The sequence below is a fragment of the Pseudophryne corroboree genome, unplaced genomic scaffold, assembly GCF_028390025.1.
Source record: "Pseudophryne corroboree isolate aPseCor3 unplaced genomic scaffold, aPseCor3.hap2 scaffold_316, whole genome shotgun sequence".
Classification (NCBI taxonomy): domain Eukaryota; kingdom Metazoa; phylum Chordata; class Amphibia; order Anura; family Myobatrachidae; genus Pseudophryne; species Pseudophryne corroboree.
The window spans coordinates 565,641-593,474 of record NW_026969839.1 but is presented as its reverse complement, the minus strand read 5'-3'; the positions used below and the strand labels follow the sequence as shown (position 1 = coordinate 593,474).

Below are 27,834 nucleotides of genomic sequence, written 5' to 3'. Positions count from 1 at the left end.
TGTGTCGGAGGTGGAGCACATGCAAATGATTGTGTATCATCCAGCTAGTGAGAGTGAAAACTCATGCAGGAGTGTGCCTGCTTGTCAGTGGGTTATGCACCTTGCCAGACGTTAAAGCTACATAGAGCAGCTGGAGGGGACAAGAGCAGGTTTGCAAAATATAGATGGAAGAGCATATATGCTGGCGCATTCTCCATGATTGTGTCAGCTTATGTTTTGGTGCACTGCACTTTCCTCCACTAAGTTTTAGCCATTTTTGTTAAGCTCAAGTGTAGTTGCTTCTCGGCCTTTTGGCTGTGATCTTGTATTGTGGTTGAAGGGTCTGCTGGAGGGAGGGATTGCTTTCTTCATTGGCGAAAGACCAAAGATATTCCAGGATGGAAGGCTTGGGAACACTATCCGTTTTTCAATTGTGGAAGAGTTGAAAGACCGGATTGAACTACATTCTATAGTAAAGGATGTCTTTCTATGTATTAATCCTCCCCTTATATGTGTCAGTCTTTCAATAAAGCTTCGGGCTTGTGATTCCCTCACCCTCTTACACTCCACACCCATAGCCTTATTAACTGTTGTATTATTGTACAGTTTAAATGTATAGTGCAGTTCATGATTTATAGTGTAGGCTGGCCTGTGCTGTAGTTCTTGAACTGTACTATACCGTCAGCATTTCTATTGTGTTTTGGCTGTGCCGCAACGCGGTACTTATGTGTGTAATGTTTATGTATGTTTTTTTGCTTCTTTATGTGCATCGGTCCTACAAGTACTGAAAGCTCTTCTCCCATCTCCCTTTTCTGAAAAGCCATTTAATATATGGTTCCCAGATAGGGGACATATCAGATATTGGATTTCAAAAGCATCAAATATCATACCACTTTTATTGCCATCAAAGATAAACATTGATTGTTTTCAGATATTGGCTTGAAAAAGCAGTCTTTATTGACATAAAAAAAAACATACATAAACATTGCACACATAAATACAGTGTTGCAGCACAGCCAAAACACAATACAAATGCTGACGGTATAGTACAGTTCAAGAACTACAGCACAGGCCAGTCTACACTATAAATCATGAACTGCACTATACATTTAAACTATACAATAATACAACAGTTAATAAGGCTATGGGTGTGGAGTGTAAGAGGGTGAGGGATTCACAAAACCGAAGCTTTATTGTAACACAGACACATATAAGGGGAGGTTCAATAAATAGAAAGATATCCTTTACTATAGAATGTAGTCCAATCCGACCTCTGTGCTCTTCCACAACTGAAAAACAGATAGTGTTCCCAAGCCTTCCATCCTGGAATATCTTTGGTCTTTCGCCAATGAAGAAAACAATCCCTCCCTCCAGCAGACCCTTCAACCACGATACAAGATCACAGCCAAAAGGCCGAGAAGAAACTACACTTGAGCTTAACAAAAATGGCTAAAACTTAGTGGAGGAAAGTGCAGTGCACCAAAACATAAGCTGACACAATCATGGAGAATGCGCCAGCATATATGCTCTTCTATCTATATTTTGCAAACCTGCTCTTGTCCCCTCCAGCTGCTCTATGTAGATTTAACGTCTGGCAAGGTGCATAACCCACTGACAAGCAGGCACACTCCTGCATGAGTTTTCTCTCTCACTAGCTGGATGATACACAATCATTTGCATGCGCTCCACTTCCGACACACCACCCACCCAACCACCCAGTCACCAGAGCCACCCACAAGCCAACTGGCTCCGTGATTTAATTTGCACAGTGTAGTCATCCAGGCAGCATGTCCTTCTCAATGGAAGGATCTCTGGTTCCATGGAATCTTCCGCATTGGAATGCTGCGGAACAAAAAGGATTTAAATATTCAGCTTGCTAGCATTCAATGTACCTGCGGCTTGGCTCTAGCACATGGGTCTTCATCCTGTGGCCCTCCAGCTTCTGTGAAACTACACATCCCAGCATGCCCTGCCACAGTTTTGCTATTAAGGTATGCTAAAACTGAGGCAGGGCATGCTGGGATGTATAGTTCCACAGCAGCTGGAGGGTCGCAGGTTGAAGACCCATGTTTTAGCATGCCTGTTCTATGATGCATGTTCCATGATGTCACAATCAGCTTGGAATGGGGTGTCTAGCAGGCATTTGCTGACAGCCACTTGAGGGAGACACACATCAGGAGATGCAGCATATCGGAGGTCTTCGATGCCTTTCCAGCAAATGCACACCACCTGCTGCTGGTCTGGACACAAAACAATGCCCACAATCGAAGTCCCAAAATGCCCAACTACAGGATTCATGTAAGTAGTGAATTTAGGAATGAATTTAGAAGTAGGAAATTAAGTTAGTTCACAAGTACATTCAAATTCAGATCTAAAGACTAAACACAAAACACAAAATAAGACTCCACAGAGCAATTAACAGGTGTCTTTATCAATTGTTGCATTTAAAAAATCAAGCAATTAGGGAACACAATGTTGCGACAATGTAACCCTGTTTGCAAAATAGTACTAAATAAGTTTGTCGATGTAAGACATTTGCAAAGGCGCAAACAAAACACGCTGGAAAATGCAACTGAATCTGTTTTTGGAGGTTAGAAAAGATGTAGGATCAAGTAGCTCCATGGGTAGGGTGTTTGATTAAAATTCAACAGGTTATAGGTTTGAATCCTGGGTATGATAGTTTGAGGTGTTATTTAATAAAGCATGTTTATATATTAGTCACACATGGCTTACTTGTACAAATGGCATGTCACCAGTTAGTGCTGACTGCTGATATGCCATTTGCACTAAAACAAATGAAAATGGTAAAAGTTATTGTACTTTAAGTAAAAATAAAAGAGCAAAAATATCAATCCCAGTTTTGGATTACTTGAATTAACAAAAAAAAATGCATTTAGCAGAGGATAGTTTCAATCTGCTTACCTCTGGGCTATGGACCCAGCATGCTTCCATTACAGTACTCTGCTGCACATGTAATTGCAAGAGATCCTGAAGCACTCACTCATCATGGGAAAGTACCAATGTGTTTCTTCATTGGTTGATGGAAGAAACATCTTACAAAAACTCTCCAGATTATTGACTATTTAAAGTTTTTCTAGGAAACGTTCTAGATGAATGCTTATTAGCCTTTGTCAGTATGTACTTTTGCAAAGTGTCGCTGTGGCGCAATCAGTTAGTGTGTACGGCTATTAACCAAAAGGTTGGTGGTTCAATCCCACCCAGGGATGTAATTGACCTTGTTATCAGATTTTGGTGATCTTTAAGTAGACAAGTCAAAATTTCAAAAACCCCTGTTATGGTGTAGGGTACCTGGCCTTCTCTGATGTAATCAGAGTTAGATTTGATTCAGTGATTTTATAAAAACAGCTAGGAAGCACAATTTAGCAGTGGTTTGCAGAGAAAAAGAAATATGCTGGCAAAAAAATCCAATTGAGTGATTAAACAGCTCTTCATTTTCTGGCTTTATTTTTATGCTAACAAATTTGTTCTCTGAAAAGTGTCCACAAAGCCAAGTATCTGATTAACATCTTTGTAGGGATGGTTTTTCACCTATTACTAAATTAAACTTGCTTCATTGGAAAGGCAGCAAGATGCATCCTCATTTCAATATCTACTGAAATAATACAGGTTGACACCAGGAAACATTAACGCCACTGCATCCTTGCTGCTTTCTCATGTGGAAGTCTGTTTAATGTGAAAACAAGGTGATATCTAATTAGCACACAGGTAAGGAATTAAGAAAATCTTTATTTAAGGGTGAAGATGTTTCTCACAAAATCGTTGCCCCAATGCATCATTGAAATTCAAGCTGGAAAGATGATTTTAATATATCACTTGTACATTTTGTATTGCTCTTCTGGTGACAATGTAGTTTGTTTTTGTCAATTACCATTTTAATAATAGGGTAAAGAAAATTAAGTGGATTTTTGAAAGAAAACAATACTGTCAATATACTATTAAAACAAATTAAAATGGTAAAAGTTATTGTACTTTAAGTAAAAATAAAAGAGCAAAAATATCAATCCCAGTTTTGGATTACTTTAATTAACAAAAAAAAAAATGCATATAGCAGAGGATAGTTTCAATCTGCCTACCTCTGGGTTAAGGGGCCCAGCATGCTTCAATTGCAGTACTCTGCTGCACATGTAAGTGCAAGAGATCCTGAAGCACTCACTCATCATGGGAAAGTACCAATGCGTTTCTTCATTGGTTGATGGAAGAAACATCTTACAAAAACTCTCCAGATTATTGACTTTTTAAAGTTTTCTAGGAAACGTTCTAGATGAATGCTTATTAGCCTTTGTCAGTATATACTTTTGCAAAGTGTCTCTGTGGTGCAATCGGTTAGTGTGTTTGGTTATTAACCAAAGGGTTGGTGGTTCAATCCCACCCAGGGATGTTATTGACCTTGTCATCAGATTTTGGTGATCTTTAAGTAGACAAGTCAAAATTTCAAACCCCCTCTTATGGTGTAGGGTACCTGGCCTACTCTGATGTAATCAGAGTTAGATTTGATTAAGTGATTTTATCAAAAAACAGCTAGGAAGCACAATTTAGCAGTGGGTTGCAGAGAAAATGAAATATGCTGGCAGAAAAATCCAATTGAGTGATTAAACAGCTCTTCATTTTCTGGCTTTATTTTTATGCTAACTAATTTGTTCTCTGAAAAGTGTCCACAAAGCCAAGTATCGGATTAACATCTTTGTAGGGATGGTTTTTCACCTATTACTAAATTAAACTTGCTTCATTGGAAAGGCAGCAAGATGCATCCTCATTTCAATATCTACTGAAATAATACAGGTTGACACCAGGAAACATTAACGCCACTGCATCCTTGCTGCTTTCTCATGTGGAAGTCTGTTTAATGTGAAAACAAGGTGATATCTAATTAGCACACAGGTAAGGAATTAAGAAAATCTTTATTTAAGGGTAAGATGTTTCTCACAAAATCGTTGCCCCAATGCATCATTGAAATTCAAGCTGGAAAGATGATTTTAATATATCACTTGTACATTTTGTATTGCTCTTCTGGTGACAATGTAGTTTGTTTTTGTCAATTACCATTTTAATAATCGGGTAAAGAAAATTAAGTGGATTTTTGAAAGAAAACAATACTGTCTATATACTATTAAAACAAATTAAAAAGGTAAAAGTTATTGTACTTTAAGTAAAATAAAAAGAGCAAAAATATCAATCCCAGTTTTGGATTACTTTAATTAACAAAAAAAAATGCATATAGCAGAGGATAATTTCAATCTGCCTACCTCTGGGTTATGGACCCAGCATGCTTCCATTACAGTACTCTGCTGCACATGTAAGTGCAAGAGATCCTGAAGCACTCACTCATCATGGGAAAGTACCAATGTGTTTCTTCATTGGTTGATGGAAGAAACATCTTACAAAAACTCTCCAGATTATTGACTATTTAAAGTTTTTCTAGGAAACGTTCTAGATGAATGCTTATTAGCCTTTGTCAGTATGTACTTTTGCAAAGTGTCGCTGTAGCGCAATCAGTTAGTGTGTACGGCTATTAACCAAAAAGTTGGTGGTTCAATCCCACCCAGGGACGTAATTGACCTTGTGATCAGATTTTGGTGATATTTAAGTAGACAAGTCAAAATTTCAAACCCTCTCTTATAGTGTAGGGTACCTGGCCTACTCTGATGTAATCAGAGTTAGATTTGATTAAGTGATTTTATAAAAAAAACAGCTAGGAAGCACAATTTAGCAGTGGGTTGCAGAGAAAAAGAAATATGCTGGCAGAAAAATCCAATTGAGTGATTAAACAGCTCTTCATTTTCTGACTTTATTTTTATGCTAACAAATTTGTTCTCTGAAAAGAGTCCACAAAGACAAGTATCTGATTAACACCTTTGTAGGGATGGTTTTTCACCTATTACTAAATTAAAAATGCTTCATTGGAAAGGCAGCAAGATGCATCCTCATTTCAAGATCTACTGAAATAATACAGGTTGACACCAGGAAACATTAACGCCACTGCATCCTTGCTGCTTTCTCATGTGGAAGTCTGTTTAATGTGAAAACAAGGTGATATCTAATTAGCACACAGGTAAGGAATTAAGAAATTCTTTATTTAATGGTAAGATGTTTCTCACAAAATCGTTGCCCCAATGCATCATTGAAATTCAAGCTGGAAAGATGATTTTAATATATCACTTGTACATTTTGTATTGCTCTTCTGGTGACAATGTAGTTTGTTTTTGTCAATTACCATTTTAATAATCGGGTAAAGAAAATTAAGTGGATTTTTGAAAGAAAACAATACTGTCTATATACTATTAAAACAAATTAAAAAGGTAAAAGTTATTGTACTTTAAGTAAAATAAAAAGAGCAAAAATATCAATCCCAGTTTTGGATTACTTTAATTAACAAAAAAAAATGCATATAGCAGAGGATAATTTCAATCTGCCTACCTCTGGGTTATGGACCAAGCATGCTTCCATTACAGTACTCTGCTGCACATGTAAGTGCAAGAGATCCTGAAGCACTCACTCATCATGGGAAAGTACCAATGTGTTTCTTCATTGGTTGATGGAAGAAACATCTTACAAAAACTCTCCAGATTATTGACTATTTAAAGTTTTTCTAGGAAACGTTCTAGATGAATGCTTATTAGCCTTTGTCAGTATGTACTTTTGCAAAGTGTCGCTGTAGCGCAATCAGTTAGTGTGTACGGCTATTAACCTAAAAGTTGGTGGTTCAATCCCACCCAGGGACGTAATTGACCTTGTGATCAGATTTTGGTGATATTTAAGTAGACAAGTCAAAATTTCAAACCCTCTCTTATGGTGTAGGGTACCTGGCCTACTCTGATGTAATCAGAGTTAGATTTGATTAAGTGATTTTATAAAAAAAACAGCTAGGAAGCACAATTTAGCAGTGGGTTGCAGAGAAAAAGAAATATGCTGGCAGAAAAATCCAATTGAGTGATTAAACAGCTCTTCATTTTCTGACTTTATTTTTATGCTAACAAATTTGTTCTCTGAAAAGAGTCCACAAAGACAAGTATCTGATTAACACCTTTGTAGGGATGGTTTTTCACCTATTACTAAATTAAAAATGCTTCATTGGAAAGGCAGCAAGATGCATCCTCATTTCAAGATCTACTGAAATAATACAGGTTGACACCAGGAAACATTAACGCCACTGCATCCTTGCTGCTTTCTCATGTGGAAGTCTGTTTAATGTGAAAACAAGGTGATATCTAATTAGCACACAGGTAAGGAATTAAGAAATTCTTTATTTAATGGTAAGATGTTTCTCACAAAATCGTTGCCCCAATGCATCATTGAAATTCAAGCTGGAAAGATGATTTTAATATATCACTTGTACATTTTGTATTGCTCTTCTGGTGACAATGTAGTTTGTTTTTGTCAATTACCATTTTAATAATCGGGTAAAGAAAATTAAGTGGATTTTTGAAAGAAAACAATACTGTCTATATACTATTAAAACAAATTAAAAAGGTAAAAGTTATTGTACTTTAAGTAAAATAAAAAGAGCAAAAATATCAATCCCAGTTTTGGATTACTTTAATTAACAAAAAAAATGCATATAGCAGAGGATAATTTCAATCTGCCTACCTCTGGGTTATGGACCCAGCATGCTTCCATTACAGTACTCTGCTGCACATGTAAGTGCAAGAGATCCTGAAGCACTCACTCATCATGGGAAAGTACCAATGTGTTTCTTCATTGGTTGATGGAAGAAACATCTTACAAAAACTCTCCAGATTATTGACTATTTAAAGTTTTTCTAGGAAACGTTCTAGATGAATGCTTATTAGCCTTTGTCAGTATGTACTTTTGCAAAGTGTCGCTGTAGCGCAATCAGTTAGTGTGTACGGCTATTAACCAAAAAGTTGGTGGTTCAATCCCACCCAGGGACGTAATTGACCTTGTGATCAGATTTTGGTGATATTTAAGTAGACAAGTCAAAATTTCAAACCCTCTCTTATGGTGTAGGGTACCTGGCCTACTCTGATGTAATCAGAGTTAGATTTGATTAAGTGATTTTATAAAAAAAACAGCTAGGAAGCACAATTTAGCAGTGGGTTGCAGAGAAAAAGAAATATGCTGGCAGAAAAATCCAATTGAGTGATTAAACAGCTCTTCATTTTCTGGCTTTATTTTTATGCTAACAAATTTGTTCTCTGAAAAGAGTCCACAAAGCCAAGTATCTGATTAACACCTTTGTAGGGATGGTTTTTCACCTATTACTAAATTAAACATGCTTCATTGGAAAGGCAGCAAGATGCATCCTCATTTCAATATCTACTGAAATAATACAGGTTGACACCAGGAAACATTAACGCCACTGCATCCTTGCTGCTTTCTCATGTGGAAGTCTGTTTAATGTGAAAACAAGGTGATATCTAATTAGCACACAGGTAAGGAATTAAGAAAATCTTTATTTAAGGGTGAAGAGGTTTCTCACAAAATCGTTGCCCCAATGCATCATTGAAATTCAAGCTGGAAAGATGATTTTAATATATCACTTGTACATTTTGTATTGCTCTTCTGGTGACAATGTAGTTTGTTTTTGTCAATTACCATTTGAATAATAGGGTAAAGAAAATTAAGTGGATTTTTGAAAGAAAACAATACTGTCAATATACTATTAAAACAAATTAAAATAATAAAAGTTATTGTACTTTAAGTAAAAATAAAAGAGCAAAAATATCAATCCCAGTTTTGGATTACTTTAATTAACAAAAAAAAATGCATATAGCAGAGGATAGTTTCAATCTGCCTACCTCTGGGTTATGGGCCCAGCATGCTTCCATTGCAGTACTCTGCTGCACATGTAAGTGCAAGAGATCCTGAAGCACTCATTCATCATGGGAAAGTACCAATGTGTTTCTTCATTGGTTGATGGAAGAAACATCTTACAAAAACTCTCCAGATTATTGACTTTTTAAAGTTTTTCTAGGAAACGTTCTAGATGAATGCTTATTAGCCTTTGTCAGTATATACTTTTGCAATGTGTCTCTGTGGCGCAATCAGTTAGCGTGTTCGGTTATTAACCAAAAGGTTGGTGGTTCAATCCTACCCAGGGACGTAATTTACCTTGTTATCAGATTTTGGTGATCTTTAAGTAGACAAGTCAAAATTTCAAACCCCCTCTTATGGTGTAGGGTACCTGGCCTTCTCTGATGTAATCAGAGTTAGATTTGATTAAGTGATTTTATAAAAAAAACAGCTAGGAAGCACAATTTAGCAGTGGGTTGCAGAGAAAAAGAAATATGCTGGCAGAAAAATCCAATTGAGTGATTAAACAGCTCTTCATTTTCTGACTTTATTTTTATGCTAACAAATTTGTTCTCTGAAAAGAGTCCACAAAGACAAGTATCTGATTAACACCTTTGTAGGGATGGTTTTTCACCTATTACTAAATTAAAAATGCTTCATTGGAAAGGCAGCAAGATGCATCCTCATTTCAAGATCTACTGAAATAATACAGGTTGACACCAGGAAACATTAACGCCACTGCATCCTTGCTGCTTTCTCATGTGGAAGTCTGTTTAATGTGAAAACAAGGTGATATCTAATTAGCACACAGGTAAGGAATTAAGAAATTCTTTATTTAATGGTAAGATGTTTCTCACAAAATCGTTGCCCCAATGCATCATTGAAATTCAAGCTGGAAAGATGATTTTAATATATCACTTGTACATTTTGTATTGCTCTTCTGGTGACAATGTAGTTTGTTTTTGTCAATTACCATTTTAATAATCGGGTAAAGAAAATTAAGTGGATTTTTGAAAGAAAACAATACTGTCTATATACTATTAAAACAAATTAAAAAGGTAAAAGTTATTGTACTTTAAGTAAAATAAAAAGAGCAAAAATATCAATCCCAGTTTTGGATTACTTTAATTAACAAAAAAAAAATGCATATAGCAGAGGATAATTTCAATCTGCCTACCTCTGGGTTATGGACCCAGCATGCTTCCATTACAGTACTCTGCTGCACATGTAAGTGCAAGAGATCCTGAAGCACTCACTCATCATGGGAAAGTACCAATGTGTTTCTTCATTGGTTGATGGAAGAAACATCTTACAAAAACTCTCCAGATTATTGACTATTTAAAGTTTTTCTAGGAAACGTTCTAGATGAATGCTTATTAGCCTTTGTCAGTATGTACTTTTGCAAAGTGTCGCTGTAGCGCAATCAGTTAGTGTGTACGGCTATTAACCAAAAAGTTGGTGGTTCAATCCCACCCAGGGACGTAATTGACCTTGTGATCAGATTTTGGTGATATTTAAGTAGACAAGTCAAAATTTCAAACCCTCTCTTATGGTGTAGGGTACCTGGCCTACTCTGATGTAATCAGAGTTAGATTTGATTAAGTGATTTTATAAAAAAAACAGCTAGGAAGCACAATTTAGCAGTGGGTTGCAGAGAAAAAGAAATATGCTGGCAGAAAAATCCAATTGAGTGATTAAACAGCTCTTCATTTTCTGGCTTTATTTTTATGCTAACAAATTTGTTCTCTGAAAAGAGTCCACAAAGCCAAGTATCTGATTAACACCTTTGTAGGGATGGTTTTTCACCTATTACTAAATTAAACATGCTTCATTGGAAAGGCAGCAAGATGCATCCTCATTTCAATATCTACTGAAATAATACAGGTTGACACCAGGAAACATTAACGCCACTGCATCCTTGCTGCTTTCTCATGTGGAAGTCTGTTTAATGTGAAAACAAGGTGATATCTAATTAGCACACAGGTAAGGAATTAAGAAAATCTTTATTTAAGGGTGAAGAGGTTTCTCACAAAATCGTTGCCCCAATGCATCATTGAAATTCAAGCTGGAAAGATGATTTTAATATATCACTTGTACATTTTGTATTGCTCTTCTGGTGACAATGTAGTTTGTTTTTGTCAATTACCATTTGAATAATAGGGTAAAGAAAATTAAGTGGATTTTTGAAAGAAAACAATACTGTCAATATACTATTAAAACAAATTAAAATAATAAAAGTTATTGTACTTTAAGTAAAAATAAAAGAGCAAAAATATCAATCCCAGTTTTGGATTACTTTAATTAACAAAAAAAAATGCATATAGCAGAGGATAGTTTCAATCTGCCTACCTCTGGGTTATGGGCCCAGCATGCTTCCATTGCAGTACTCTGCTGCACATGTAAGTGCAAGAGATCCTGAAGCACTCATTCATCATGGGAAAGTACCAATGTGTTTCTTCATTGGTTGATGGAAGAAACATCTTACAAAAACTCTCCAGATTATTGACTTTTTAAAGTTTTTCTAGGAAACGTTCTAGATGAATGCTTATTAGCCTTTGTCAGTATATACTTTTGCAATGTGTCTCTGTGGCGCAATCAGTTAGTGTGTTCGGTTATTAACCAAAAGGTTGGTGGTTCAATCCTACCCAGGGACGTAATTTACCTTGTTATCAGATTTTGGTGATCTTTAAGTAGACAAGTCAAAATTTCAAACCCCCTCTTATGGTGTAGGGTACCTGGCCTTCTCTGATGTAATCAGAGTTAGATTTGATTAAGTGATTTTATAAAAGAACAGCTAGGAAGCACAACTTAGCAGTGGGTTGCAGAGAAAAAGAAATACGCTTGCAGAAAAATCCAATTGAGTGATTAAACAGCTCTTCATTTTCTGGCTTTATTTTTATGCTAACAAATTTGTTCTCTGAAAAGTGTCCACAAAGCCAAGTATCTGATTAACACCTTTGTAGGGATGGTTTTTCACCTATTACTAAATTAAACTTGCTTCATTGGAAAGGCAGCAAGTGATGTCATCCAAGCAGTGGGTCAAAGTTGGCTTCAACCCTCATCTGCTTATGAAAAGAGAAAAGGGATATGCAGGGCATGGCGGCCTTTTGCGACGCTTGGATGACCCCTAGTTCGCATTAAACACCCCCACCCTCCTTCGGTGTGGGGCTCATGTTGGCCATGCCCCAGCCCCTGAAGCATTCAAGCTGATTTCTTGCAGCAGCTGGGTACTGTAACAGCTCCAGAGCTGCTCTGTAAGGCAAGTAAAAGGGTGTGGGCCCTGCAGCACTACCTGTAGTTTGCATTGTGCATTGGAAGGCACAAAGTAAGCAGACGGGAGGAGAAGTCGGGATAGTTCACAAGGTTATAGAAGGGAGGGGCTCAAGAAAAGAGAAGTGGAAACAGACAGCATACTAGGCTGGAGAGAGACCTGAGACAAAGAGATCTGAATTATACGAGAGCCGTCCAGGGGAAACACAAATTATGCAGTCAAGTTTCCCACATTTGGGGAAATCGCAAGGGACAGCACTCCCAGAGTGCAATGGGTGAGCCTTGCCCTGGGAGAAGCACCTTCATGATCATAGTATCTCACCTGGCAGGTTAGTAGGAGTTGGGTTAGAGCTGGGGAGGGTCGCTGCTCGGGCACTACCTTTCAAGTGAAGGAGATCCAACTGAGGCAGCACAAGGGAACTCTCAAAAGAAGAACAAGGCTAGAGGAAGATCTGAGACAAAGAAATCTGACTTTTACCAGAGCTGACCAGAGGAAAGCACAAACACAGTCCACCACTACCACAAATAATGCAGTCGAGTTTCCCACATTTGGGGAAATCACAGGGGTCAGCATACCCAGAATGCAATGAATGAACCTCACCCTGGGAGAACAATCTTCATGACAATAGTATCTCCTATGCAAAATAAGTATGATTTGGGATAGGGCTGGGGAGGGCCGCTGCTCAGGCACATCTCTGTCAAGTAAAGGAGATTCAACTGAGGCAGCACAAGGGAACTCTCATCTGGGGACAACAACTGCAGGGAGAACACATATTTTCAGATGAACATGGGGTGGCAGAAGGCTGCCTAATACTGAAGCACCCCCAAACAACAAACCAAATGCAACAACTAGTGCAAGCATTCCTGGGGGATGGCCTGCAGCAGATGGATTTGAATATGGTGATGTCATCCAAGCTGTGGGTCAAAGTTGGCTTCAACCCTCGTCTGCATATGAAAAGAGAAAAGGAGCGTGCAGGGCATGGAGGCCTTTTGTGGTGCTTGGATGACCCCTAGTTCGCATTAAGCACCCCCACCCTCCTTCGGTGTGGGGCTCATGTTGGCCATTCCCTAGCCCCTGAAGCATTCAAGCTGATTTCTTGCTGCAGCTGGGCACTGTAACAGCTCCAGAGCTGCTCTGTAAAGCAAGTAAAAGGGTGTGGGCCCTGCAGCACTACCCGTAGTTTGCATTGTGCATTGGGAGGCACAAAGTAAGCAGACGGGAGGAGAAGTCAGGATAGTGCACAAGGGTATAGAAGGGAGGGGCTCAAGAAAAAAGAAGTGGAACCAGACAGCAAACTAGGCTGGAGAGAGACCTGAGACAAAGAGATCTGAATTACATGAGAGCCGACCAGGGAAAACTCAAATTATGCAGTCAAGTTTCCCACATTTGGGGAAATCGCAGGGGCAGCACACCCAGAGTGCAATGGGTGAGCCTTGCCCTGGGAGAAGCAACTTCATGATCATAGTATCTCACCTGGCAGGTAAGTAGGAGTTGGGCTAGAGCTGGGGAGGGTCGCTGCTCGGGCACCCCCCTGTCAAGTGAAGGAGATCCAACTGAGGCAGCACAAGGGAACTCTCGAAAGAAGAACAAGGCTAGAGGAAGATCTGAGACAAAGAAATCTGACTTTTACCAGAGCTGACCAGAGGAAAGCACAAACACAGTCCCCCACTACCACAAATAATGCAGTCGAGTTTCCCACATTTGGGGAAATCACAGGGGTCAGCATACCCAGAATGCAATGAATGAACCTAACCCTGGGAGAACAATCTTCATGACCATGGTATCTCCTATGCAAAATAAGTATGATTTGGGATAGGGCTGGGGAGGGCCGTTGCTCAGGCACATCTCTGTCAAGTAAGTTGCATTTGATTTGTTGTTTGGGGGTGCTTCAGTATTAGGCAGCCTTCTGCCCTACCATGTTCATCTGAAAATATGTGTTCTCCCTGCAGTTGTTGTACCCAGATGAGAGTTCCCTTGTGCTGCCTCAGTTGAATCTCCTTTTGGAGAAGACCTCAATAAGATTGTAGCTGATCTGGCTACTGCTAAAACAGCTTGCCTACCTAGTATGACTCCTACCACGCAGAAGGCTAAAAGTACTTTTCTTGGCCCTTTCATCCTCCAGGTAAAGCGTACCCAAGGTCAGGCATACCCAAAGCAAGCTCATGTTTCCAGACCTGCCAAGCCCAGACTGAAGCAATCCTGGGCTGCCCATCAGCCTGCTTCCAAAACGGACAAGCCTGCCGCATGACGGTGCAGGCCTCCCTCTGGGGGATCCCAGGGTGGGGGGCCCGACTTCTAGGTTTGGCAAAGAAAGGTATAATTCTAAGCTAGAGAATTCTGTTTGGAGCTCACCTTGTACTTTGTGAAGAAATAATCAGCATTGTGGCTGAGCAGATACATGTAGTGTGTGGCTGCAAACTGCATGGATCTGCTGCGTTGTAATGCTGATTCTTTTTTTTTGCAAAGTACCAATAGCTTCATATAATGTTCACAATTTTTATGCAGGATCAAATAGCTCAATAGGTAGGGTGTTTGATTAGAATTCAACAGGTTATAGGTTTGAATCCTGGGTATGGTAGTTTGAGATGTGTTATTTAATAAAGTATGTTGTTCTGACTGCCGGCATCCTATCACCTGGGATATCATACTAAATAAATGGAGTTGATCAAATTTTTTTTTTTTTTTTTAACTAGGGACAATTTCCAGATAATTCTCTTTATAACTGAGATTGCCCCCTGGAACTTCACATCAGTTGACAACTATGCATGAGTGGGCAGTGCTTGCCCTGGATCTGTCCACCCATTTATGTGCCGCCATAAAATAAAGCATGACTAACAGTTATCCTGGGCGTACACTACACAATTATCTGTCAGGCTATCTATCCAGTCTGGATGGATGGAATGAAAATCTGGTAATGTATAGGAGCAAATGTCAATTAACCATTTGCTCCCAAACACTAGAAAAGTGGTCAAAAATGGTCATTACAAATTGGTTAAACCCAAAATTTAACCAATTTGTTTAGGGGACCATTTTTGTCCATTTTTTAGTGTTTGAGAGTAAATCGTTGATGGTCATTTGCTCACATAGATAACCGGATTTCTATTCCAACCAGCCAGTGTTGGAGAGATGGTCTGCCAGATTACATAATGCATACCAGAGCCATAACTAGACTTTTTGGTGCCCTGTGACAGAGAATTATATGCCCTCCCCCCCATTTTTGCAATATGGACAAAAGGCGCATGCCTTGTGGGGAAGGGGCATAACAAGATTGGTCTCAGAGAAAGCACATGAGATATGAAGATATATCTAGTATACTTGACACTCAATGGTTTGTGGTATTGCAGGGGTGCCCTCCTTAAATGCATATACAGTCACACATGGCATGTTTGTGTAAATGGCATATCAGCAGTCAGCACTAACTGGTGACATGCCATTTGTACAAGTAAGCCATGTGTGACTAATATATAAACATACTTTATTAAATAACACCTCAAACTATCATACCCAGGATTCAAACCTATAACCTGTTAAATTCTAATCAAACACCCTACCCATTGAGCTACTTGATCCTGCATCTATTCTAACCTCCAATAACAGATTCAGTTGCATTTTCCAGCGTGTTTTGTTTGCGCCTTTGCAAATGTCTTACATCGACAAACTTATTTAGTACTATTTTGCAAATAGGGTTACATTGTCGCAACATTGTGTTCCCTAATTGCTTGATTTTTTAAATGCAAAAATTGATAAAGACACCTGATAATTGCTCTGTGGAGTCTTCTTTTGTGTCTACTTCTTATCTACATTTAATTCCCTACCTATAATCAAGGCATTTTTAAATGCTGAGTGCTGCCAGGACGTGAGGCCTACCTAGTCTTTAGATCTGAATTTGAATGTACTTGTGAACTAACTTAATTTCCTACTTCTAAATTCATTCCTAAATTCACTACTTACATTAATCCTGTAGTTGGGCATTTTGAGCCTTCAATTGTGGGCATTGTTTTGTGTCCAGACCAGCAGCTGGTGGTGTGCATTTGCTGGAAAGGCATCGAAGACCTCCGATATGCTGCATCTCCTGATGTGTGTCTGCCTCAAGTGGCTGTCAGCATATGCATGCTAGACACCCCATTCCAAGCTGATTGTGACATCACGGAACATGCATCATAGAACAGGCATGCTAGAACATGGGTCTTCAACCTGCGACCCTCCAGCTGCTGTGGAACTACATATCCCAGCATGCCCTGCCTCAGTTTTAGCATACCTTAATAGCAAAACTGTGGCAGGGCATGCTGGGATGTGTAGTTTCACAGCAGCTGGAGGGCCACAGGATGAAGACCCATGTGCTAGAACCAAACCGCAGGTACATTGAATGCTAGCAAGCTGAATGTTTAAATCCTTTTTGTTCCGCAGCATTCCAATGCGGAAGATTCCATGGAACCAGAGATTATTCCATTGAGAAGGACATGCTGCCTGGATGACTGCACTGTGCAAATTAAATCACGGAGCCAGTTGGCTTGTGGGTGGCTCTGGTGACTGGGTGGTTGGGTGGGCGGTGTGTCGGAGGTGGAGCACATGCAAATGAATGTGTATCATCCAGCTAGTGAGAGAGAAAACTCATGCAGGAGTGTGCCTGCTTGTCAGTGAGTTATGCACCTTGCCAGACGTCAAATCTACATGGAGCAACTGGAGGGGACAAGAGCAGGTTTGGAAAATATAGACAGAAGAGCATATATGCTGGCGCATTCTCCATGATTGTGTCAGCTTATGTTTTGGTGCACTGCACTTTCCTCCACTAAGTTTTAGCCATTTTGTTTAAACGCAAGTGTAGTTGCTTCTCGCTCTTTTGGCTGTGATATTGTATTGTGGTTGAAGAGTCTGCTGGAGGGATTGTTTTCTTCATTGGCGAGAGACTGAAGATATTCCAGGATGGAAGGCTTGGGAACACTATCCGTTTTTCAGTTGTGGAAGAGTTGAAAGACCGGATTGGACTACATTCTATAGTAAAGGGTATCTTTGTATTTATTAATCCTCCCTTTATATGTGTCTGTCTTTCAATAAAGCTTTGGGCTTGTGATTCCGTCACCCTCTTACACTCCACACCCATAGCCTTATTAACTATTGTATTGTTTAAATGTATAGTGCAGTTCATGATTTATAGTGTAGGCTGACCTGTACTGTAGTTCTTGAACTGTACTATACCGACAGCATTTGTATTGTGATTTGGCTGTGCTGCAACACAGTACTTATGTGTGTAATGTTTATATATGTTTTTTTGCTTCTTTATGTCAATAAAGACTGCTTTTTCAATCCAATATCTGAAAACAATCAATGTTTATCTTTGATGGCAATAGAAGTGGTATGATATTTGCTGCTTTTGAAAGGCAATATCTGATATGTCCCCTATCTGGGAACCATATATTAAATGGCTTTTCAGAAAAGGGAGATGGGAGAAGAGCTTTCAGTACTTGTAGGACCGATGCACATTTCCTATTCTAGCCTCCAAAAACAGATTCAGTTGCATTTTCCAGCGTGTTTTGGATGCGCCTTTGCAAATGTCTTACATCGACAAACTTATTTAGTACTATTTTGCAAATAGGGTTACATTGTTGCAACATTGTGTTCCCTAATTGCTTGATTTTTTAAATGCAACAATTGATAAAAACACCTGATAACTGCTCTGCGGAGTCTTATTTTGTGTCTACTTCTTATCTACATTTAATTCCGTACCTCTAATCAAGGCATTTTTAAATGCTGGCGGCTGCCAGGACGTGAGGCCTACCTAGACTTTAGATCTGAATTTGAATGTACTTGTGAACTAACTTAATTTCCTACTTCTAAATTCATTCCTAAATTCACTACTTACATGAATCCTGTAGTTGGGCATTTTGGGACTTCGATTGTGGGCATTGTTTTGTGTCCAGACCAGCAGCAGGTGGTGTGCATTTGCTGGAAAGGCATCGAAGACCTCCGATATGCTGCATCTCCTGATGTGTGTCTCCCTCAAGTGGCTGTCAGCAAATGCCAGCTAGACACCCCATTCCAAGCTGATTGTGACATCACGGAACATGCATCATAGAACAGGCATGCTAAAACATGGGTCTTCAACCTGCGACCCTCCAGCTGCTGTAGAATTACACATCCCAGCATGCCCTGCCTCAGTTTTAGCATACCTTATAGCAAAACTGTGGCAGGGCGTGCTGGGATGTGTAGTTTCACAGCAGCTGGAGGGCCACAGGATGAAGACCCATGTGCTAGAGCCAAGCCGCAGGTACATTGAATGCTAGCAAGCTGAATATTTAAATCCTTTTTGTTCCGCAGCATTCCAATGCGGAAGATTCCATGGAACCAGAGATCCTTCCATTGAGAAGGACATGCTGCCTGGATGACTACACTGTGCAAATTAAATCACGGAGCCAGTTGGTTTGTGGGTGGCTCTGGTGACTGGGTGGTTGGGTGGGTGGTGTGTCGGAGGTGGAGCACATGCAAATGATTGTGTATCATCCAGCTAGTGAGAGTGAAAACTCATGCAGGAGTGTGCCTGCTTGTCAGTGGGTTATGCACCTTGCCAGACGTTAAATCTACATAGAGCAGCTGGAGGGGACAAGAGCATGTTTGCAAAATATAGATAGAAGAGCATATATGCTGGCGCATTCTCCATGATTGTGTCAGCTTATGTTTTGGTGCACTGCACTTTCCTCCACTAAGTTTTAGCCATTTTTGTTAAGCTCAAGTGTAGTTGCTTCTCGGCCTTTTGGCTGTGATCTTGTATTGTGGTTGAAGGGTCTGCTGGAGGGAGGGATTGCTTTCTTCATTGGCGAAAGACCAAAGATATTCCAGGATGGAAGGCTTGGGAACACTATCCGTTTTTCAATTGTGAAAGAGTTGAAAGACCGGATTGGACTACATTCTATAGTAAAGGATGTCTTTCTATTTATTAATCCTCCCTTTATATGTGTCAGTCTTTCAATAAAGCTTCAGGCTTGTGATTCCCTCACCCTCTTACACTCCACACCCATAGCCTTATTAACTGTTGTATTATTGTACAGTTTAAATGTATAGTGCAGTTCATGATTTATAGTGTAGGCTGGCCTGTGCTGTAGTTCTTGAACTGTACTATACCATCAGCATTTCTATTGTGTTTTGGCTGTGCCGCAACGCGGTACTTATGTGTGTAATGTTTATGTATGTTTTTTTGCTTCTTTATGTGCATCGGTCCTACAAGTACTGAAAGCTCTTCTCCCATCTCCCTTTTCTGAAAAGCCATTTAATATATGGTTCCCAGATAGGGGACATATCAGATATTGGATTTCAAAAGCATCAAATATCATACCACTTTTATTGCCATCAAAGATAAACATTGATTGTTTTCAGATATTGGCTTGAAAAAGCAGTCTTTATTGACATAAAAAAAAACATACATAAACATTGCACACATAAATACAGTGTTGCAGCACAGCCAAAACACAATACAAATGCTGACGGTATAGTACAGTTCAAGAACTACAGCACAGGCCAGTCTACACTATAAATCATGAACTGCACTATACATTTAAACTATACAATAATACAACAGTTAATAAGGCTATGGGTGTGGAGTGTAAGAGGGTGAGGGATTCACAAAACCGAAGCTTTATTGTAACACAGACACATATAAGGGGAGGGTCAATAAATAGAAAGATATCCTTTACTATAGAATGTAGTCCAATCCGACCTCTGTGCTCTTCCACAACTGAAAAACAGATAGTGTTCCCAAGCCTTCCATCCTGGAATATCTTTGGTTTTTCGCCAATGAAGAAAACAATCCCTCCCTCCAGCAGACCCTTCAACCACGATACAAGATCACAGCCAAAAGGCCGAGAAGCAACTACACTTGAGCTTAACAAAAATGGCTAAAACTTAGTGGAGGAAAGTGCAGTGCACCAAAACATAAGCTGACACAATCATGGAGAATGCGCCAGCATATATGCTCTTCAATCTATATTTTGCAAACCTGCTCTTGTCCCCTCCAGCTGCTCTATGTAGATTTAACGTCTGGCAAGGTGCATAACCCACTGACAAGCAGGCACACTCCTGCATGAGTTTTCTCTCTCACTAGCTGGATGATACACAATCATTTGCATGCGCTCCACTTCCGACACACCACCCACCCAACCACCCAGTCACCAGAACCACCCACAAGCCAACTGGCTCCGTGATTTAATTTGCACAGTGTAGTCATCCAGGCAGCATGTCCTTCTCAATGGAAGGATCTCTGGTTCCATGGAATCTTCCGCATTGGAATGCTGCGGAACAAAAAGGATTTAAATATTCAGCTTGCTAGCATTCAATGTACCTGCGGCTTGGCTCTAGCACATGGGTCTTCATCCTGTGGCCCTCCAGCTGCTGTGAAACTACACATCCCAGCATGCCCTGCCACAGTTTTGCTATTAAGGTATGCTAAAACTGAGGCAGGGCATGCTGGGATGTGTAGTTCCACAGCAGCTGGAGGGTCGCAGGTTGAAGACCCATGTTTTAGCATGCCTGTTCTATGATGCATGTTCCATGATGTCACAATCAGCTTGGAATGGGGTGTCTAGCAGGCATTTGCTGACAGCCACTTGAGGGAGACACACATCAGGAGATGCAGCATATCGGAGGTCTTCGATGCCTTTCCAGCAAATGCACACCACCTGCTGCTGGTCTGGACACAAAACAATGCCCACAATCGAAGTCCCAAAATGCCCAACTACAGGATTCATGTAAGTAGTGAATTTAGGAATGAATTTAGAAGTAGGAAATTAAGTTAGTTCACAAGTACATTCAAATTCAGATCTAAAGACTAAACACAAAACACAAAATAAGACTCCACAGAGCAATTATCAGGTGTCTTTATCAATTGTTGCATTTAAAAAATCAAGCAATTAGGGAACACAATGTTGCGACAATGTAACCCTATTTGCAAAATAGTACTAAATAAGTTTGTCGATGTAAGACATTTGCAAAGGCGCAAACAAAACACGCTGGAAAATGCAACTGAATCTGTTTTTGGAGGTTAGAAAAGATGCAGGATCAAGTAGCTCCATGGGTAGGGTGTTTGATTAGAATTCAACAGGTTATAGGTTTGAATCCTGGGTATGATAGTTTGAGATGTTATTTAATAAAGCATGTTTATATATTAGTCACACATTGCTTACTTGTACAAATGGCATGTCACCAGTTAGTGCTGACTGCTGATATGCCATTTGCACTAAAACAAATTAAAATGGTAAAAGTTATTGTACTTTAAGTAAAAATAAAAGCTAAAATATCAATCCCAGTTTTGGATTACTTTAATGAACAAAAAAAAAATGCATATAGCAAAGGATAGTTTCAATCTGCCTACCTCTGGGTTATGGACCCAGCATGCTTCCATTACAGTACTCTGCTGCACATGTAAGTGCAAGAGATCCTGAAGCACTCACTCATCATGGGAAAGTACCAATGTGTTTCTTCATTGGTTGATGGAAGAAACATCTTACAAAAACTCTCCACATTATTGACTTTTTAAAATGTTTCTAGGAATCGTTCTAGATGAATGCTTATTAGCCTTTGTCAGTATGGACTTTTACAAAGTGTTGCTGTGGCGCAATCAGTTACTGTGTAAGGCTATTAACCAAAAGGTTGGTGGTTCAATCCCACCCAGGGACGTAATTGACCTTGTTATCAGATTTTGGTGATCTTTATGTAGACAAGTCAAAATTTCAAACCCCCTCTTATGGTGTAGGGTACCTGGCCTTCTCTGATGTAATCAGAGTTAGATTTGATTCAGTGATTTTATAAAAACAGCTAGGAAGCACAATTTAGCAGTGGGTTGCAGAGAAAAAGAAATATGCTGGCAAAAAAATCCAATTGAGTGATTAAACAGCTCTTCATTTTCTGGCTTTATTTTTATGCTAACAAATTTGTTCTCTGAAAAGTGTCCACAAAGCCAAGTTTCTGATTAACACCTTTGTAGGGATGGTTTTTAACCTATTACTAAATTAAACTTGCTTCATTGGAAAGGCAGCAAGATGCATCCTCATTTCAATATCTACTGAAATAATACAGGTTGACACCAGGAAACATTAACGCCACTGGCATCCTTTGTGCTTTCTCATGTGGAAGTCTGTTTAATGTGAAAACAAGGTGATATCTAATTAGCACACAGGTTAGGAATTAAGAAAATCTTTATTTAAGGGTGAAGATGTTTCTCACAAAATCGTTGCCCCAATGCATCATTGAAATTCAAGCTGGAAAGATGATTTTAATATATCACTTGTACATTTTGTATTGCTCTTCTGGTGACAATGTAGTTTGTTTTTGTCAATTACCATTTTAATAATCGGGTAAAGAAAATTAAGTGGATTTTTGAAAGAAAACAATACTGTCAATATACTATTAAAACAAATGAAAATGGTAAAAGTTATTGTACTTTAAGTAAAAATAAAAAAGCAAAAATATCAATCCCAGTTTTGGATTACTTTAATTAACAAAAAAAAAACGCATATAGCAGAGGATAGTTTCAATCTGCCTACCTCTGTGCTATGGACCCAGCATGCTTCCATTACAGTACTCTGCTGCACATGTAACTGCAAGAGATCCTGAAGCACTCACTCATCATGGGAAAGTACCAATGTGTTTCTTCATTGGTTGATGGAAGAAACATCTTACAAAAACTCTCCAGATTATTGACTATTTAAAGTTTTTCAAGGAAACGTTCTAGATGAATGCTTATTAGCCTTTGTCAGTATATACTTTTGCAAAGTGTCGCTGTGGCGCAATCAGTTAGTGTGTACGGCTATTAACCAAAAGGTTGGTGGTTCAATCCCACCCAGGGATGTAATTGACCTTGTTATCAGATTTTGGTGATCTTTAAGTAGACAAGTCAAAATTTCAAAAACCCCTGTTATGGTGTAGGGTACCTGGCCTTCTCTGATGTAATCAGAGTTAGATTTGATTCAGTGATTTTATAAAAACAGCTAGGAAGCACAATTTAGCAGTGGTTTGCAGAGAAAAAGAAATATGCTGGCAAAAAAATCCAATTGAGTGATTAAACAGCTCTTCATTTTCTGGCTTTATTTTTATGCTAACAAATTTGTTCTCTGAAAAGTGTCCACAAAGCCAAGTATCTGATTAACATCTTTGTAGGGATGGTTTTTCACCTATTACTAAATTAAACTTGCTTCATTGGAAAGGCAGCAAGATGCATCCTCATTTCAATATCTCCTGAAATAATACAGGTTGACACCAGGAAACATTAACGCCACTGCATCCTTGCTGCTTTCTCATGTGGAAGTCTGTTTAATGTGAAAACAAGGTGATATCTAATTAGCACACAGGTAAGGAATTAAGAAAATCTTTATTTAAGGGTGAAGATGTTTCTCACAAAATCGTTGCCCCAATGCATCATTGAAATTCAAGCTGGAAAGATGATTTTAATATATCACTTGTACATTTTGTATTGCTCTTCTGGTGACAATGTAGTTTGTTTTTGTCAATTACCATTTTAATAATAGGGTAAAGAAAATTAAGTGGATTTTTGAAAGAAAACAATACTGTCAATATACTATTAAAACAAATTAAAATGGTAAAAGTTATTGTACTTTAAGTAAAAATAAAAGAGCAAAAATATCAATCCCAGTTTTGGATTACTTTAATTAACAAAAAAAAATTCATATAGCAGAGGATAGTTTCAATCTGCCTACCTCTGGGTTAAGGGGCCCAGCATGCTTCCATTGCAGTACTCTGCTGCACATGTAAGTGCAAGAGATCCTGAAGCACTCACTCATCATGGGAAAGTACCAATGCGTTTCTTCATTGGTTGATGGAAGAAACATCTTACAAAAACTCTCCAGATTATTGACTTTTTAAAGTTTTCTAGGAAACGTTCTAGATGAATGCTTATTAGCCTTTGTCAGTATGTACTTTTGCAAAGTGTCTCGGTGGTGCAATCGGTTAGTGTGTTTGGTTATTAACCAAAGGGTTGGTGGTTCAATCCCACCCAGGGATGTTATTGACCATGTCATCAGATTTTGGTGATCTTTAAGTAGACAAGTCAAAATTTCAAACCCCCTCTTATGGTGTAGGGTACCTGGCCTACTCTGATGTAATCAGAGTTAGATTTGATTAAGTGATTTTATAAAAGAACAGCTAGGAAGCACAACTTAGCAGTGGGTTGCAGAGAAAAAGAAATACGCTTGCAGAAAAATCCAATTGAGTGATTAAACAGCTCTTCATTTTCTGGCTTTATTTTTATGCTAACTAATTTGTTCTCTGAAAAGTGTCCACAAAGCCAAGTATCTGATTAACACCTTTGTAGGGATGGTTTTTCACCTATTACTAAATTAAACTTGCTTCATTGGAAAGGCAGCAAGTGATGTCATCCAAGCAGTGGGTCAAAGTTGGCTTCAACCCTCGTCTGCTTATGAAAAGAGAAAAGGGATATGCAGGGCATGGCGGCCTTTTGCGACGCTTGGATGACCCCTAGTTCGCATTAAACACCCCCACCCTCCTTCGGTGTGGGGCTCATGTTGGCCATGCCCCAGCCCCTGAAGCATTCAAGCTGATTTCTTGCAGCAGCTGGGTACTGTAACAGCTCCAGAGCTGCTCTGTAAGGCAAGTAAAAGGGTGTGGGCCCTGCAGCACTACCTGTAGTTTGCATTGTGCATTGGAAGGCACAAAGTAAGCAGACGGGAGGAGAAGTCAGGATAGTGCACAAGGTTATAGAAGGGAGGGGCTCAAGAAAAGAGAAGTGGAAACAGACAGCATACTAGGCTGGAGAGAGACCTGAGACAAAGAGATCTGAATTATACGAGAGCCGTCCAGGGGAAACACAAATTATGCAGTCAAGTTTCCCACATTTGGGGAAATCGCAAGGGGCAGCACACCCAGAGTGCAATGGGTGAGCCTTGCCCTGGGAGAAGCACCTTCATGATCATAGTATCTCACCTGGCAGGTTAGTAGGAGTTGGGCTAGAGCTGGGGAGGGTCGCTGCTCGGGCACTACCTTTCAAGTGAAGGAGATCCAACTGAGGCAGCACAAGGGAACTCTCAAAAGAAGAACAAGGCTAGAGGAAGATCTGAGACAAAGAAATCTGACTTTACCAGAGCTGACCAGAGGAAAGCACAAACACAGTCCACCACTACCACAAATAATGCAGTCGAGTTTCCCACATTTGGGGAAATCACAGGGGTCAGCATACCCAGAATGCAATGAATGAACCTCACCCTGGGAAAACAATCTTCATGACAATAGTATCTCCTATGCAAAATAAGTATGATTTGGGATAGGGCAGGGGAGGGCCGCTGCTCAGGCACATCTCTGTCAAGTAAAGGAGATTCAACTGAGGCAGCACAAGGGAACTCTCATCTGGGGACAACAACTGCAGGGAGAACACATATTTTCAGATGAACATGGGGTGGCAGAAGGCTGCCTAATACTGAAGCACCCCCAAACAACAAACCAAATGCAACAACTAGTGCAAGCATTCCTGGGGGATGGCCTGCAGCAGATGGATTTGAATATGGTGATGTCATCCAAGCAGTGGGTCAAAGTTGGCTTCAACCCTCGTCTGCATATGAAAAGAGAAAAGGAGCGTGCAGGGCATGGAGGCCTTTTGTGGTGCTTGGATGACCCCAAGTTCGCATTAAGCACCCCCACCCTCCTTCGGTGTGGGGCTCATGTTGGCCATTCACCAGCCCCTGAAGCATTCAAGCTGATTTCTTGCAGCAGCTGGGCACTGTAACAGCTCCAGAGCTGCTCTGTAAAGCAAGTAAAAGGGTGTGGGCCCTGCAGCACTACCCGCAGTTTGCATTGTGCATTGGGAGGCACAAAGTAAGCAGACGGGAGGAGAAGTCAGGATAGTGCACAAGGGTATAGAAGGGAGGGGCTCAAGAAAAAAGAAGTGGAACCAGACAGCAAACTAGGCTGGAGAGAGACCTGAGACAAAGAGATCTGAATTACATGAGAGCCGACCAGGGAAAACTCAAATTATGCAGTCAAGTTTCCCACATTTGGGGAAATCGCAGGGGCAGCACACCCAGAGTGCAATGGGTGAGCCTTGCCCTGGGAGAAGCAACTTCATGATCATAGTATCTCACCTGGCAGGTAAGTAGGAGTTGGGCTAGAGCTGGGGAGGGTCGCTGCTCGGGCACCCCCCTGTCAAGTGAAGGAGATCCAACTGAGGCAGCACAAGGGAACTCTCGAAAGAAGAACAAGGCTAGAGGAAGATCTGAGACAAAGAAATCTGAATTTTACCAGAGCTGACCAGAGGAAAGCACAAACACAGTCCCCCACTACCACAAATAATGCAGTCGAGTTTCCCACATTTGGGGAAATCACAGGGGTCAGCATACCCAGAATGCAATGAATGAACCTAACCCTGGGAGAACAATCTTCATGACCATGGTATCTCCTATGCAAAATAAGTATGATTTGGGATAGGGCTGGGGAGGGCCGTTGCTCAGGCACATCTCTGTCAAGTAAGTTGCATTTGATTTGTTGTTTGGGGGTGCTTCAGTATTAGGCAGCCTTCTGCCCTACCATGTTCATCTGAAAATATGTGTTCTCCCTGCAGTTGTTGTCCCCAGATGAGAGTTCCCTTGTGCTGCCTCAGTTGAATCTCCTTTTGGAGAAGACCTCAATAAGATTGTAGCTGATCTGGCTACTGCTAAAACAGCTTGCCTACCTAGTATGACTCCTACCACGCAGAAGGCTAAAAGTACTTTTCTTGGCCCTTTCATCCTCCAGGTAAAGCGTACCCAAGGTCAGGCATACCCAAAGCAAGCTCATGTTTCCAGACCTGCCAAGCCCAGACTGAAGCAATCCTGGGCTGCCCATCAGCCTGCTTCCAAAACGGACAAGCCTGCCACATGACGGTGCAGGCCTCCCTCTGGGGGATCCCAGGGTGGGGGGCCCGACTTCTAGGTTTGGCAAAGAAAGGTATAATTCTAAGCTAGAGAATTCTGTTTGGAGCTCACCTTGTACTTTGTGAAGAAATAATCAGCATTGTGGCTGAGCAGATACATGTAGTGTGTGGCTGCAAACTGCATGGATCTGCTGCGTTGTAATGCTGATTCTTTTTTTTTGCAAAGTACCAATAGCTTCATATAATGTTCACAATTTTTATGCAGGATCAAATAGCTCAATAGGTAGGGTGTTTGATTAGAATTCAACAGGTTATAGGTTTGAATCCTGGGTATGGTAGTTTGAGATGTGTTATTTAATAAAGTATGTTGTTCTGACTGCCGGCATCCTATCACCTGGGATATCATACTAAATAAATGGAGTTGATCAATTTTTTTTTTTTTTAACTAGGGACAATTTCCAGATACTTCTCTTTATAACTGAGATTGCCCCCTGGAACTTCACATCAGTTGACAACTATGCATGAGTGGGCAGTGCTTGCCCTGGATCTGTCCACCCATTTATGTGCCGCCATAAAATAAAGCATGACTAACAGTTATCCTGGGCGTACACTACACAATTATCTGTCAGGCTATCTATCCAGTCTGGATGGATGGAATGAAAATCTGGTAATGTATAGGAGCAAATGTCAATTAACCATTTGCTCCCAAACACTAGAAAAGTGGTCAAAAATGGTCATTACACAAATTGGTTAAACCCAAAATTTAACCAATTTGTTTAGGGGACCATTTTTGTCCATTTTTTAGTGTTTGAGAGTAAATCGTTGATGGTCATTTGCTCACATAGATAACCGGATTTCTATTCCAACCAGCCAGTGTTGGAGAGATGGTCTGCCAGATTACATAATGCATACCAGAGCCATAACTAGACTTTTTGGTGCCCTGTGACAGAGA

General features: G+C 40.0%; 8 non-coding genes across 8 annotated transcripts; all 8 read right to left on the bottom strand.

Annotated features, from left to right (window-relative positions):
• Positions 1 to 12,194: 12,194 nt before the first annotated feature.
• Positions 12,195 to 12,358, bottom strand: LOC135017433 (U1 spliceosomal RNA). The gene has a single exon (XR_010215258.1). It is a non-coding gene; the product is annotated as a U1 spliceosomal RNA (small nuclear RNA).
• Positions 12,359 to 12,509: 151 nt separating this feature from the next.
• LOC135017296 (U1 spliceosomal RNA) lies at positions 12,510 to 12,673 on the bottom strand. The gene has a single exon (XR_010215126.1). It is a non-coding gene; the product is annotated as a U1 spliceosomal RNA (small nuclear RNA).
• Positions 12,674 to 13,347: 674 nt separating this feature from the next.
• Positions 13,348 to 13,510, bottom strand: LOC135017493 (U1 spliceosomal RNA). The gene has a single exon (XR_010215313.1). It is a non-coding gene; the product is annotated as a U1 spliceosomal RNA (small nuclear RNA).
• Positions 13,511 to 13,662: 152 nt separating this feature from the next.
• Positions 13,663 to 13,826, bottom strand: LOC135017265 (U1 spliceosomal RNA). Its single transcript, XR_010215096.1, has one exon. It is a non-coding gene; the product is annotated as a U1 spliceosomal RNA (small nuclear RNA).
• Positions 13,827 to 24,815: 10,989 nt separating this feature from the next.
• Positions 24,816 to 24,979, bottom strand: LOC135017387 (U1 spliceosomal RNA). The gene has a single exon (XR_010215212.1). It is a non-coding gene; the product is annotated as a U1 spliceosomal RNA (small nuclear RNA).
• A 150-nt stretch (positions 24,980 to 25,129) lies between these two features.
• Positions 25,130 to 25,293, bottom strand: LOC135017299 (U1 spliceosomal RNA). The gene has a single exon (XR_010215129.1). It is a non-coding gene; the product is annotated as a U1 spliceosomal RNA (small nuclear RNA).
• A 674-nt stretch (positions 25,294 to 25,967) lies between these two features.
• Positions 25,968 to 26,130, bottom strand: LOC135017492 (U1 spliceosomal RNA). The gene has a single exon (XR_010215312.1). It is a non-coding gene; the product is annotated as a U1 spliceosomal RNA (small nuclear RNA).
• Positions 26,131 to 26,282: 152 nt separating this feature from the next.
• On the bottom strand, positions 26,283 to 26,446 carry LOC135017264 (U1 spliceosomal RNA). The gene has a single exon (XR_010215095.1). It is a non-coding gene; the product is annotated as a U1 spliceosomal RNA (small nuclear RNA).
• Between the last annotated feature and the right edge of the window lie 1,388 nt (positions 26,447 to 27,834).